This window comes from Muntiacus reevesi, chromosome 1, assembly GCF_963930625.1.
Source record: "Muntiacus reevesi chromosome 1, mMunRee1.1, whole genome shotgun sequence".
Taxonomy (NCBI): domain Eukaryota; kingdom Metazoa; phylum Chordata; class Mammalia; order Artiodactyla; family Cervidae; genus Muntiacus; species Muntiacus reevesi.
Window position 1 is genome coordinate 206750572 of NC_089249.1, and position 14518 is coordinate 206765089.

At 38.9% G+C, this 14518-nt stretch overlaps 1 pseudogene; it reads left to right on the forward strand.

Moving 5' to 3' along the window:
• Nucleotides 1-5279: 5279 nt before the first annotated feature.
• On the forward strand, nt 5280-7265 carry LOC136167124 (GTP-binding protein 4 pseudogene; annotated as a pseudogene).
• The last annotated feature ends 7253 nt before the right edge of the window (nt 7266-14518 follow it).

The window sequence follows — 14518 nt, forward strand, 5'->3', positions numbered from 1 at the left end:
CCCTCAAAGGCCACTCAAGTCCCCTCAAAAACACTTTCCTGCTCAGGCCCAGCATGGGGGTCTGAAAGAGGATGACAGCATATGATTTTCTTATAAAAAATCAGATTCATTTTGGTGATATGGCACATCTTTGAAACCATGTATCACTCCTAGACACATATTAATACTCCTCATTCTCCTTTGCTGGTCCCTCCTCATCTGCTCTTTCTTAAAGGTTAAGTACTCCAGAAACCAGCTCTTAATTTCATCCAATCCCCCGACTTTAAGTCCCACACATATATGCTGCTGCCACCCCAAATTCAAACCTATACTCCTTCAGTTCAGTTCCATCTCGATTGGCAGCAATTCCTCCTTTCCGCTGAAGGCCAAAAGTCTTAGTGTAATTTTTGAATTATCTGATGAGGTGCTGGTAAATGCTCCACAGTCAACTATCCAGGAAAAAAATAAAATTACTTGTTGAGTTTGCTGATTTCCACTGTGTGAATATTCTCACCATGCCTAGAAGCCATTGATGTGCCTTCACTGTGGGCCAAGGTAAGAAGCCATGGCACAATCAGCTCTCCTCAGCTGGTGTAAGCTGGGCTCCACCACTAGGTTCTTGTCTCTTTCCCTCACATCCCACCTTCAATTCGGAAGTAAATTCAACTAGCACTGCTTGCAAGCCACATCCAGATTCCAACTCTTTTTAACCCCTGCTCTGCACCATTCATGTTCTAGCCACCATCATTTTCACTTCAAGTTTTGCAGTAGCCTCTTAACTAACCTCCTTTGCCTCATGTGGTCTATTCTGAACTAAAGGAATCTTTTTAAAAGATGAATTATGTCACTCCTCTGTTTGGGACCTTCTAATACTTTCTATCTCACCAGGCAATGTAAAAGTCATCAAACAGTAGTCCATTCCTGCTTTATTTTTCTGTATTTACCTTACTATTTTCTAACATGATAGTTTACTGTCTTATCACTTATTTGCCTGCTTTCCCATTCTAAAATGTAAGCTCTCTGGTGCTACAGATTTTTGTCTCTCATGTCTGAAGCCCCAGCTCGTGTAAGAGTAACAGACATATAGTAAGCATTCAATAAGCAATTGTTGAATGAATGAGTGAATCTTACCTCTTCACTGCTTTGACCCCATTGTTCCTCATCTTGCTGTCCTCCTAATTCCTGGGGCTTGCTTACTCTTGCCTGACTACTGACCTAAATGACCGTCCTTCACTGCTTCAGATCCCACATTTAACAAGTCAGGTCCTGACACATCCCTGCTTTGTACGTACTTCCAGCACTGCCTGTTTGGGTCTGCTGGAGTAACACATGAATATTCTTCTTCGGCTGCCTTCCAACATCTTCATATTTTTAGAAGGTGAATGATCATGTAACCCATTTTCTCTTCTATACTTGGCACTGTGAGGATCACTGAAAACGTACTTTAGGTGAATAATTATACTTCTGTGTTAAGCAAGTATCCATCATCACTGATACAAGTTCATAAAAAGGTGATTAGTAGACGAGTAAATAATCAGAGTCTTGATAATTAACATTTATTGAACTTTTACTATATATTGGACACTGTCTGCTTTATCTTTTTATAGCGATTTTCATATCCACTTTTGTTGACTTAGATCAAGAGTTTGAATTTCTAAAACAGCCTTTCAGTCATAATCCATGTTTTTACCTTTTTCCCTTCTGATACTATCATTCACACTATAATCTCTCTGACTTTTAAAAGTGTTTTTAAATGCTCCTGACCCCTCTAACCATAATTAATAAAATCCAGATTCTTTATCCACATCTAGGGATAATACTTAATATCAGCAGGTGCTTACTGTTTCAAGTCTTGATTGAATGCTTTTTGTATAATTATCTTACTTAATGTCCTCAACATTCCAATGAGGCAGAAAAAGAGGTATGCAGAGGTTAAATGGTTTTGTTCAGTGTCATGCGTTTCATAAGTGGTGACACCGGGATTTGAACCCAGTCGTTTATTCTGCTGTCCTGTTCTCCAAATGAGTAAACTGGCAGAAAGTACTCCCTCAACTTCATTTCCTACTGTGTCCTCTGCCTATCAAGTATACAACAGACATAGAGACTCCTTTGCTGCTCCTGGAACACATAAAGCTAAATCTCCTTTGTCAGTAAGGCTCTCCTGGACCACCCAATCTAAAGTGCAACCTCTGCTCATAACACCCTCTTCTTTCCCCTCACAGCGATAGTCACACCTTAAGGGTTTACTTACAAATTCATCTTTGTCCACCTCATCTGTTTTAATTCAAAACAGCCTACACCTAGAACTTTTCCACTTCTTAAACATCTGTAGAATCCATTTATGAACTTACTGTCATTAAATCTTCACTGTAAACTCTGAGGAAGTACCACTCTTCATTAAAAGAAATAGTGAATAATTGGCCATAGGTCAAAGAACCTATTCATGGTGAAGCCTAGATTGCAACCCCAACCCTTTTGATTGCAGAATACTAGCAAGCTATACTTCTTCCCTAGAAGCTCAGGATTTGAGGACCCTAAACAAGGAGATTACTGAAGCAACTGGCAGATGGGCTTAATAGTCTCCTCTATAATTATCTGCAAATTTGTAAACCTTGAAGTGAAAAATAAATCCTCCCTCCTCAGGCCTCTTTTTAGAATGATGACTGAATGACCTAAAGGAGCCTCATCCTGGGGGCCTGCACTGAGCGAGTCACAGCGCAAGGAGGCAGCTAATTGCCAAACTTGATTGCAACCGCTAATCACAGTCATAGGGAAAAAAAAGTGTTGGGAATTAATTAGGCAAGGACCTTCCGAACAGCAGCAGGAAGCCTCTGAGTGACCTTTATTTACAGTCAGTTAAACAGAAGTGTAACTAAAAATGCCAGGGAGCAAATCAGATTATTAATATTGATTGCTTAAAGAAAATGAATAATTTAGAGGTCTAGTCAGAATAAATATCCAGTGACAGAGATGAAAGAGCGCAGCACACCACATTTCTAACATTCATCCGTCATGTGGCAGTGGCCCCTGCTCGGAAATTGAGAATTTTCACCCTCACAAAGCACAATTAGTTTCATGACCCAGCATGATTGCCACTAAGAACTGTTCTCATTCAGCCAAGCATGGGGAAAATCCAGGGTGTTGAACTAAAGCTTTTGTCAACACTTTGCATGGTAAACTAATTACAAGTTCATGGAAGGTTTACTTTCTGATTTTTATCAATAAAACATCAGCCAGAAGAAGTTGGATTGCATTTTCTATGCTTACTGAGTAAAGCTCCCATGCTTCCGTTTTTGATTACTGTATACATTGTATGGTGCATAGATGACAGAAATATTCAATGGGAAAGGCAAAGGTTTCAGATTGCTTATAAGTAAAGATTTTCAGAGGCTCTCTCCAACTTTTAATAAAAGTTGCCTTTCATAGGCTAGAGTCAGTTTTATACCATACCTCACCAGTGTCATGCTTCTGTCCTAACTCCATTTGATGATAAGACAGACATGGAATATTTATTTATAGCAACATCTTGAACAGGTACTTCTGAATTACATATCTTCTTGAAGCAGTGATTTTTTAGACTTTTATGCCATGTTGAAGGGTTTAAGTTGTACTTAAAGTTATGTTCTCTACCTGCAAATATTAATTAAATTTCCTGGTGAGGAGTTATTGCAATAATTATGTTTTAGGGAAGTAAATATTAATAGTTTTGCTGAAGTGGCAGTATTTCAGGACTACCACAGTGGTGGAGAATCCAGGCATATTCACTTTGAATTAAGAGAAATTAAGCTCTGAGGCTATCAGATTAATGTATCAAATCAACTAGCCATGTTCATGGTAGTCACAATTTCTATATGACAGTAAACATAATTTGTAAACCAATCAATAAAGCAAGTCAAATCATTCATTTTCTCTATCCAGTATAGGCATTAGTATTCATTTATGCCTATATTAATTTATGTCATTCATATCAAGTATGTGTAGGCTCAGTTGTTCAGTCGTGTCTGACTCTTTGCAATCCCATGGACTGTAGCCCACCAGGCTTCTCCATGTCCTTGGAATTTCCCAGGCAGAGATATTAGAGCAGGTTGACATTTCCTACTCCAGAAGATCTTCCTGACCCAGGGATTGGACCGGAGTCTCTTGCACTGGCAGGCAGATTCTTTACCACTGCACCACCTGGGAAGTCTAAGTATAGATACTAGCATTATCACATACACATACACAAGACACAGACTCTGAGATGAAATGCTTTCCAGTTCTTTACAGTGAATAGAATGGAAATTTTTTCCCTCTTTTAAACACAGTTTGAAGCACATTCCCTTAGTACTCAGCTGTAGAATGTCAAAATATATTGCCAGATCATCTCCCCAGGTGTTCCATCGCCCTACAGTTGGGAAGGAACCAAATGCAAACCTCAGTGAGGCTGAGATAATTTCCCATGTGAATTATTGACTTACATTGCTCTCATTCTATTGCCTATTAGACTTCAACAAATATTGCCCAACTGTTAGGTCTGACTGACCCTAGGTGAGACCCATGATTAGCCTACTTATGTTCTTGTGGTAAAAAAAAAAAAAAAAGGGTACTAAAGTTTGGGAGATTACACCAAGTATTGCTGACACCTTCCAATATGGCTGTTATTGATTTAAGCATTGATGGGATATTTGTCAAACATGAATGAATTCTCATTTCTCTGTTCACAGTACCAATGGTCCTATTCTAAAGGAATGTATTTTTTTTCCCCTAGTAATAGGAATTACTGCTTTTGAAAGGGAACAATAAGAAGGTCATTCAGTTATGCATCTGTCTTGCTATATAGACTTTATTCATGAAAATTTGTATTAATATAGCACTTCTTTTGGAGGGAGAAAAGGTCATGTGAAAATCAGGTACCTCAGTCCTCTATCATCTAGCACTGGTACACTAGCACCTCGTTGTTCAGTCACTAAGTCATGTCCGACTTTCTGTGACCCAGTGGACTGTAGCATACCAGCTTCCCTGTCCTTCACTATCTCCCAGAGTATTCTTGCCTTGAGAACCCTATGAACAGCATACCAGTACTGCAGACTGATAATCCTCTGATGGTAACATTTTCCTTCACTTGGTATATTGCAGGTAGATAGAGGTTAGTAGAAGATTTTTCTTCGCCCCACAAATTTGGAAAATATCATTATTTATAAACTATTTGATACTATTTCTAGAATCTAGTATTTTCCTGACTGTTTTAAATTAGCTTGTTTTTTTTTTTAAACATGCAAAACTAATGCTCAAAAGAAAAGCATCAGGGCGGCTGGCCCCTCGTGGCGAATCGCCGGCATGGCGCACTACAATTTCAAGAAGATCACGGTGGTGCCGTCCGCCAAGGACTTTATTGACCTGACATTATCGAAGACTCAACGAAAGACTCCGACAGTCATCCACAAACATTACCAAATCCATCGCATTAGACATTTTTATATGAGGAAAGTCAAATTTACTCAGCAGAATTACCATGACAGACTCTCACAAATTCGGACAGATTTCCCCAAATTGGATGATATTCATCCATTTTATGCAGATTTGATGAACATTCTCTATGACAAGGATCATTACAAGTTGACTCTAGGACAAATAAACATTGCCAAAAATTTAGTGGACAACGTAGCTAAAGATTATGTGCGGCTCACGAAATATGGTGATTCTCTGTACCGTTGCAAGCAACTGAAACGCGCTGCTCTCGGGCGGATGTGTACTATTATCAAAAGACAGAAGCAGAGTTTGGAATATTTGGAACAAGTGCGTCAGCATCTGTCCCGTCTGCCCACCATTGACCCGAACACGAGGACCTTGCTTTTGTGCGGGTACCCCAACGTTGGCAAGTCCAGCTTCATCAATAAGGTGACGAGAGCGGATGTGGACGTCCAGCCCTACGCCTTCACCACCAAGTCTCTCTTTGTGGGGCACATGGACTACAAGTACCTGCGCTGGCAGGTGGTGAACACCCCTGGGATCCTGGACCACCCTCTGGAGGACCGCAACACCATCGAGATGCAGGCCATCACGGCGCTGGCCCACCTGCGAGCCGCAGTGCTGTGTGTGATGGACCTGTCAGAGCAGTGCGGCCACGGGCTCGCGGAGCAGCTGGATCTCTTCCGGAACCTCAGGTCACTCTTTGTCAACAAGCCTCTTATCATCGTAGCAAACAAATGTGATGTGAAGAGGATCTCTGAGCTTTCTGGGGACGATCAGAAAATATTTCTAGACCTGCAGGCGGAAGGCTTTCCTGTGGTGGAGACCAGCACATTGACGGAGGAGGGGGTTATCAGAGTGAAGACAGAGGTTTGTGACAGGCTTTTGGCTCATCGTGTTGAAACCAAAATGAAGGGAAATAAAGTGAATGAGATGCTGAACAGACTGCACTTGGCTGTTCCTAGCAGGAGAGATGACAAGGAGAGGCCCCCATTCATCCCTGAAGGTGTGTTGGCACGCAGGAAGAGGATGGAGCTCGGGGAGCCGAAGGGGAGGCGGAACGGGACCTGGAACTGGAGATGGGAGATGATTATATTCTGGATCTTCAAAAGTACTGGGATATAATGAATTCATCTGAGAAACATGACAAGATCCCTGAGATCTGGGAAGGCCATAACATAGCCGACTATATCGACCCTGACATCATGCAGAAATTGGAAGAGTTAGAAAAAGAAGAAGAACTAAGAACAGCTGCTGGAGAGTATGACAGTGAATCTGAAAGTGAAGATGAAGAAATGGCGGAGATTCGACAGCTGGCAAAACAGATTAGGGAAAAAAAGAAGCTGAAGATTCTACAGTCCAGAGAGAAGGACACACAGGGGCCCAGGATGCCTCGGACGGCCAAAAAGGTTCAGCGGAAGGTCTTGGAGGATGAGATGCGCAGTCTTGGTGTTGGCATGGATGACAAGGACAATGCCCATTACGCAATCCAGGCCAGAAGGTCTCGGAGCATCACCAGGAAGAGGAAGCGGGAAGCCTCTGTCCTGCCTGCCTCTGTGACCCGCAGTCACAGCTGTTCTCGGCCTCCACGTGATGTCTCTGGTCTCCGGGATGTCAAGATAGTGAAGAAGGCCAAGATGATGATGAAGAATGCTCAGAAGAAGATGAATCGCTTGGGGAAGAAAGGGGAGGCAGACAGACATGTGTTTGACATGAAACCGAAGCACTTGCTCTCAGGAAAGAGGAAAGCTGGTAAAAAGGACAGGAGATAGTGTCCTTTGCCGCTGAAGCACTTTGACCCCACTTTTTCCTGGTTTGGTTTTACAGAGTCGTGATCTGGAAACTGAACAGAACAGTGAAGTAACTCAAGGACTTGTGCTTTGCTTAAAGCTATGGTTATGCCTTAAATGTATGGGTGTGGGTAATTTTTGTCACTGTATTATATTACAGATATTTTGAGTGGGCAAAAAAAAAAAAGAAAAGCATCAACAGAAAAAATGCAGATAGCCTTCATTAAATGTGAGCATAAAGTTTTAATCACATCTGATGTTAAAGTAATACAGTTTTTATTGAGGTGTGCTAAATGATTCAGGTGGTTGGCAGGTTGCTTACCACAAGTCATTAGATTGTGAGGGAATTTGGAGGGCTCTTGTTTGTATCTAGCTACTAGCACACTGACTGTGGCAACCTTTCCTCTCCAAAGCAATTTTCCCTTTTAGAAAACCAAACAGTGCAGAATTATGGCCTCTCCTTTAGTTTCCAGAAGCCCACCTAGGATGGGACTAGACTGTGGGTACAAAGTAGAGCTCAGCTTCTGATTCTTTTCCCGTTTGAAGACAACAAAATGAATCTGGTTCTTTGAAAAGACAATACTGTGCAAATGTGCCTCTTTTAATATATGAAAGCTAACATTAAATACTTCATCTTATAGCATTCTGGTGCTGGGAAAGATTGAAGGCAGGGGGAGAAGGGGACAACAGAGGAAGAGATGGTGGGATGGCATCACCGACTCAATGGACATGAGCAAGCTCCAGGAATTGGTGATGGACAGGGAAGCCTGGCAAGCTGCGGTCCATGGGGGTCACAGAGTTGGACATGACTGAGCAACTGAACTGAAGGCATTCTGAGACTTCTTGCTTTTGCTACTTGAGGGTGTGATTTTCATGTTAATTGTGTGTCATTTGTAATGGGGAGGCCTGGCTTTACGTGCAGATGTGCCCCATTCTTTTCCATTATGGAAAGTAAATAATATGATTGTAATAATTCCTGGTATCAGATTATAAAAGCAGCATCTTTAGAATCTGCAAATGTGCTGTTTTTATTTTATCCCTTTGTTTATACACAGATTAAAACATGATCCCCCATGGCTACAGCTTGTAATTAAATAGTGTTCTAAGGCTGTCACAGAGCGAGGGAGCAGTGCTTGAGTGACTTTGAAATAGAGTCAACACCTGAGGAATAAATTTTCTCCTTTGTCTTTCCCTTGGCCTTGAATGTTTTGATAATGTTGAAAAGACACAATAAAAATGTTATTATTTAATGAGCAAAGAAATGTAGCTAGTCACTACACTGCCTGCTGCAGGAAAGGAAGATTTTTCAATATTACTTGAAGGATCTCAGGGTTAGGGGTGGATATTTTCCATATAATTAATTTCATCTTAATTTGCTTGGTTTTCTGTAGAAGATCATCAGATAGAAACTGCAATATGTTTCTTTGTCTCTTTTATCTCCCTGAAGTCTCAGCATAATTTAGAACTAGGGACAAGTGATTCTTTCGCACTTTACATGCAAGTCACAGTTTCCTTATTGGGTTCCAAAGGATCCCTGGTCTCCAAGCTCCAGTACACAGCTGCCACTGCATATGTTACTGCTGAAAACGAAAACTTGCTGAAATAATCATTCCCTGTGTTTTTAAAAGGCTGTGTTTAAAGTACTACTTGACACATCCCATTTCTTTAGGGAACTCGAGTTCATATCACAAAACAGCAGAGCCAATAAAACCCAAAGGTTTATTTTTTTGTATTTAATATTGGATATTATGAACAATCTTAAGAATCGCTTATAATCAAATTTATTTGGGCCTGAAGCATTATATGTACTTTAGTTTCTCGCATGCAAAACACGAAGATAAATTAACACAGTAGTGAATATAAAATTTGGGTACTTTTCCATGCACATTATTTAAAAATGTAAATTCTTATATACACACAAAACTAGTACCACTTTTGTTTAAAACTATTAAAGGCTTTATTAATTGTTTTTCTTCTATGATCTTGCTGCTGATTATTTCCAGCACTCTCTATAAGTAGCAAAAGTAGAAAATAATGTTTCCTTTGCTTTGCTAGCGTATGGGATCCACACCAGTTACCTTAAATCACAGGATACATGAAATCCTCCATCTAAGTAGAGACACTTCCAAGCCTAGACGTCTATGGACTTCTGGTTCCTTTATTACATATAAATAAGATAGTAAATAATATAGCTCCCACCCAATAATTTTCCAAAGTTAACATGGAGAAAGAATCATTTGGACATAGCCAGGATCTCCATTCGTTTTAAAGTTAGGTTCCTATGGGAGAACATTATTTCTGAAAATAAAAACTTTTGTTATCAGCATCCCTGAGAGATGTAATTAAAAGTATAAGTAAATGGAAGTTAGCCTGGGCAGAATTCAGTGACAGCCCAAAAAGCAAATTAACATTTAGGACTTCATACCTTTTTCTTTCAAGCAAATAATAATAACAAGGTAATTTTCTCAAAAGCCCCAAAAATGTTTTGGGAGTTTTGTTTTACCCACCTTTCCCACTCCCCCCTCCCCCATTCTGGATTGACAAACAGAAATAAGAAACATTTCCAAATGAAAAATTATTCCAAATGTGGTTTTAATGCAATAATCATTACCAGATTGAATTTCAAAGAATTCTGAAGATTTTTGTTTTTATGTTTGAGAGAAAGAAAAAATAAGTTGCAATTGAATAATATTTCAGTGGTTTTGTAAATAATATTTATGTTTAAATTTAAATACAAAGTGTGGATAATTTAAGGTAATAATTTCAGTAATTACAGAGTCCCCTTTTAGCTAAGTCTTAATCAGCGTGGAAGAAGATCTTTTTGTGGCTTTATTTCATTCAGATGATGTCAGCAGATTCTGAGGTAGGAAAATAGATATATGTTCCTTTGATGTTTTTCTTGGGAAAGTTGGCAGTGTATCCTGTAGGGAAGATACATTTCTCCTTGCCTGCTTAATAGCCCCTAGAGACACAGGAAGTGACCCATATAGCTATATTTGATTATTATACAGCCATTCAATTTTTGAATAATTCAGTGATTAATTTTTATTAATTAGAAAAGTTATAAGTATGGCCAATATAAAATGATTTGTAAAAATCCCTGTCATTAACTACTTAAAGGTGGGGCGAGGGGAAACTATTTATGACTTGAACCATTTAGTTCTTTTTAAATAAAACTTACACTGGTCAGATCCTCTGCTACCCAAGTGGCCCTGACAATTCATGGGCACAGAGTTTATCCTGTTACAGTCCATTTTACGTCTATATTTGATTCTTAATAAATATGTCTTCCTTGACCAAACCCACTGAAAATTAAAATGATTTCAACTACGATGGCTACTAGGTTGAGCTGCATGGATTAATTTTCATAAAATTCCTTTAAAAAATCTTTTGTTCACCTATCTTAATAAAAAATTCTAGTAAATAGTATAAACTCTAGGGAAGAACATGTTTAGAATACCACATATGGCAAGCTAGCCCTATCTGGAATTAAATTTTATGTGAACTTAATCATTCTGTATGAAGATTACACCTCAAAATACCTACACTCTCAAAACAATTTACAGATCAGGAACATTATTCATCATTATTTAGTATATCTAAGAAAAATACATTATGTAATATGCTTAATTACCCCCATTTGAAGTTGTGACAGAACTCTTTATGAAATTCTTTACAAATATCTTAATTTGAGAAAAAACATATGAAGTTTTGGCCACAGCAATCAGAGCAGAAAAAGACGTAAAAGGAATCCAGATAGGAAAAGAAGAAGTGAAACTCTCGCTGTTTGCAGATGACATGATCCTCTACATAGAAAACCCTAAAGACTCTTCCAGAAAATTACTAGAGCTAATCAATGAATATAGTAAAGTTGCAGGATATAAAATTAACACACAGAAATCCCTTGCATTCCTATATACTAACAATGAAAAAACGGAAAGAGAAATTAAGGAAACAATACCATCACCATTGCAACAAAAAGAATAAAATACTTAGGAGTATATCTACCTAAAGAAACAAAAGACCTATACATAGAAAACTATAAAACACTGATGAAAGAAATCAAAGAGGACACAAACAGATGGAGAAATATACCGTGTTCATGGATTGGAAGAATCAATATTGTCAAAATGGCTATTCTACCCAAAGCAATCTATAGATTCAATGCAATCCCTATCAAGCTACCAACGGTATTTTTCACAGAACTAGAACAAATAATTTCACAATTTGTATGGAAATACAAAAAACCTCGAATAGCCAAAGTAATCTTGAGAAAGAAGAATGGAACTGGAGGAATCAACCTGCCTGACTTCAGACTCTACTACAAAGCCACAGTCATCAAGACAGTATGGTACTGGCACAAAGACAGAAATATAGATCAATGGAACAGAATAGAAAGCCCAGAGATAAATCCACGAACCTATGGACACCTTATCTTTGACAAAGGAGGCAAGGATATACAATGGAAAAAAGACAATCTCTTTAACAAGTGGTGCTGGGAAAACTGGTCAACCACTTGTAAAAGAATGAAACTAGAACACTTTCTAACACCATACACAAAAATAAACTCAAAATGGATTAAAGATCTAAATGTAAGACCAGAAACTATAAAACTCCTAGAGGAGAACATAGGCAAAACACTCTCTGACATAAATCACAGCAAGATCTTCTATGACCCACCTCCCAGAATATTGGAAATAAAAGCAAAAATAAACAAGTGGGACCTAATGAAACTTAAAAGCTTTTGCACAACAAAGGAAACTATAAGTAAGGTGAAAAGACAGCCCTCAGATTGGGAGAAAATAATAGCAAATGAGGAAACAGACAAAGGATTAATCTCAAAAATATACAAGCAACTCCTGAAGCTCAATTCCAGAAAAATAAATGACCCAATCAAAAAATGGGCCAAAGAACTAAACAGACACTTCTCCAAAGAAGACATACAGATGGCTAACAAACACATGAAAAGATGCTCCACATCACTCATTATCAGAGAAATGCAAATCAAAACCACAATGAGGTACCATTACACGCCAGTCAGGATGGCTACTATCCAAAAGTCTACAAGCAATAAATGCTGGAGAGGGTGTGGAGAAAAGGGAACCCTCTTACACTGTTGGTGGGAATGCAAACTAGTACAGCCACTATGGAAAACAGTGTGGAGATTTCTTAAAAAACTGGAAATAGAACTGCCATATGACCCAGCAATACCACTTCTGGGCATACACACTGAGGAATCCAGATCTGAAAGAGACACGTGCACCCCAATGTTCATCGCAGCACTGTTTATAATAGCCAGGACATGGAAGCAACCTAGATGCCCATCAGCAGATGAATGGATAAGGAAGCTGTGGTACATATACACCATGGAATATTACTCAGCCGTTAAAAAGAATTCATTTGAATCAGTTCTAATGAGATGGATGAAACTGGAGCCCATTATACAGAGTGAGGTGAGCCAGAAAGATAAAGAACATTACAGTATACTAACACATATATACGGAATTTAGAAAGATGGTAATGATGGCCCTATATGCAGGGCAGAAGAAGAGACACAGAAGTACAGAACAGACTTTTGAACTCTGTGGGAGAAGGGGAGGGTGGGATGTTTCGAAAGAACAGCATGTATATTATCTGTGGTGAAGCAGACCACCAGCCCATGTGGGAGACATGAGTCAAGTGCTCGGGCCTGTTGGGCTGGGAAGATCCAGAGGAATCGGGTGGAGAGGGAGGTGGGATGGGAGACCGGGATGGGGAATTCGTGTAACTCTATGGCTGATTCATATCAATGTATGACAAAACCCACTGAAAAATAAAAATTAAAAAAATATATATATAAAACCTGTTGACTGATTTCTTATGTGGGAGTCTGCATAAGAAATAACAGAGAATGGGATATTGGTTCTGCCAGTAAAAGAGGGGAATACTATAATTGTGGACCCTGAGGGGACTCTAGCCAGCAGACTGGACTGATCACTTGTGAGAAGCAAGAGACCAGAAACCAAGAATGACTTTAGACTTGCCAGACTAGATTTGAGTAGCCAAACGAAAAATGATTGTATGAACAGAAATAGGGGAAATGGGAATTTGGGGATACTATAATGAGTTCAGTTTTGAATCTTTTGAGTTTCACTGAACCTCCAGAACAGGATATTTAGATGAGAGATGGAAACAACTGATCGTTTAAATGTTGAGATTGGGGAAATAGCTGTGGGAATCATCTATACCCATATCTATCTCTGTATTTGCTGATTGAAAATAAGAAATGAACACTGAATAAGAGAATGATTACCTATAATCCTGCTATCCAGAAATAATCAAATAATATTAATATAATAAGTAGTTCATTCTTCAATCTTTCCACTACACACATATACATACATAAACATGTTTTTCATCCACTCACTTGCATGAGTAACTATTCTGTTCTGAAAACTTGTAAGCAGACAGCTACAGTGTTTTAGCATAGCACTGTTACAAAGTCCTAGAGTTGACATGTCACATTGTGACCAAATTGCAATAATAGTAGCTAGGAGAAAACAATAATAGACTGGGAGAGCACCTGATTAAGTGCTAGTAAATGAGTCTTTTTTAGCATACCATGTTTAAAAGAGGATTTGAATCCAAAGAAAACCCTATCCAAAAGTACTGTATTTTAAGTCAACACATCAAATCAAAATTGTCTCACTTAATTCCTTCTGTCTTCCTAATGCTTGATCCTCTTCAGTCTGAGACATGATTACAGCCAAGTTAATTAGCATAATCAAATAACTGTTTGGCAAATCTTTTATTACATTAAGAAAAAGAGCTTGCTCTAGGTTGGTCTACATCACAATTATGGCAGTCCTGTTTGAACCCATGATAATGGTTTTAGACATTATAGCCTCAAACTGCTGAGTTTCAGAAGTTCCAACCAAAACTGCAGTTCCCTGCAATGTCAGTGCAGGCACACAAGAAGGGGAAAAAAATTACTCAGGGAAGAAAATTATATATAAATCAAAAGTATGAAAAACATTGCCTTCATCTGTGCTTCAGTAGCATAGTATAAAGCTACAAAGAACATTGGGTGTGTGCCTCTCAAGTCTCCAGTGAGAAAAACACCCAAGAGTTCACAGAGCTCAAATGTTTTTCCAAAATGTCAGATTAGGAAAATCAATTAACTAGGCATAATGGGCCCTGTGGTGAAATTGGTTCATTTCATTGGACTAAGAAGAAAAACTGTGAAAAACCCATTTTTTCTCTTGCTGTACCCTTCCACAAAGCTATGATGAATAGGAAGATGCCTTACGGCGTCTCAGTGT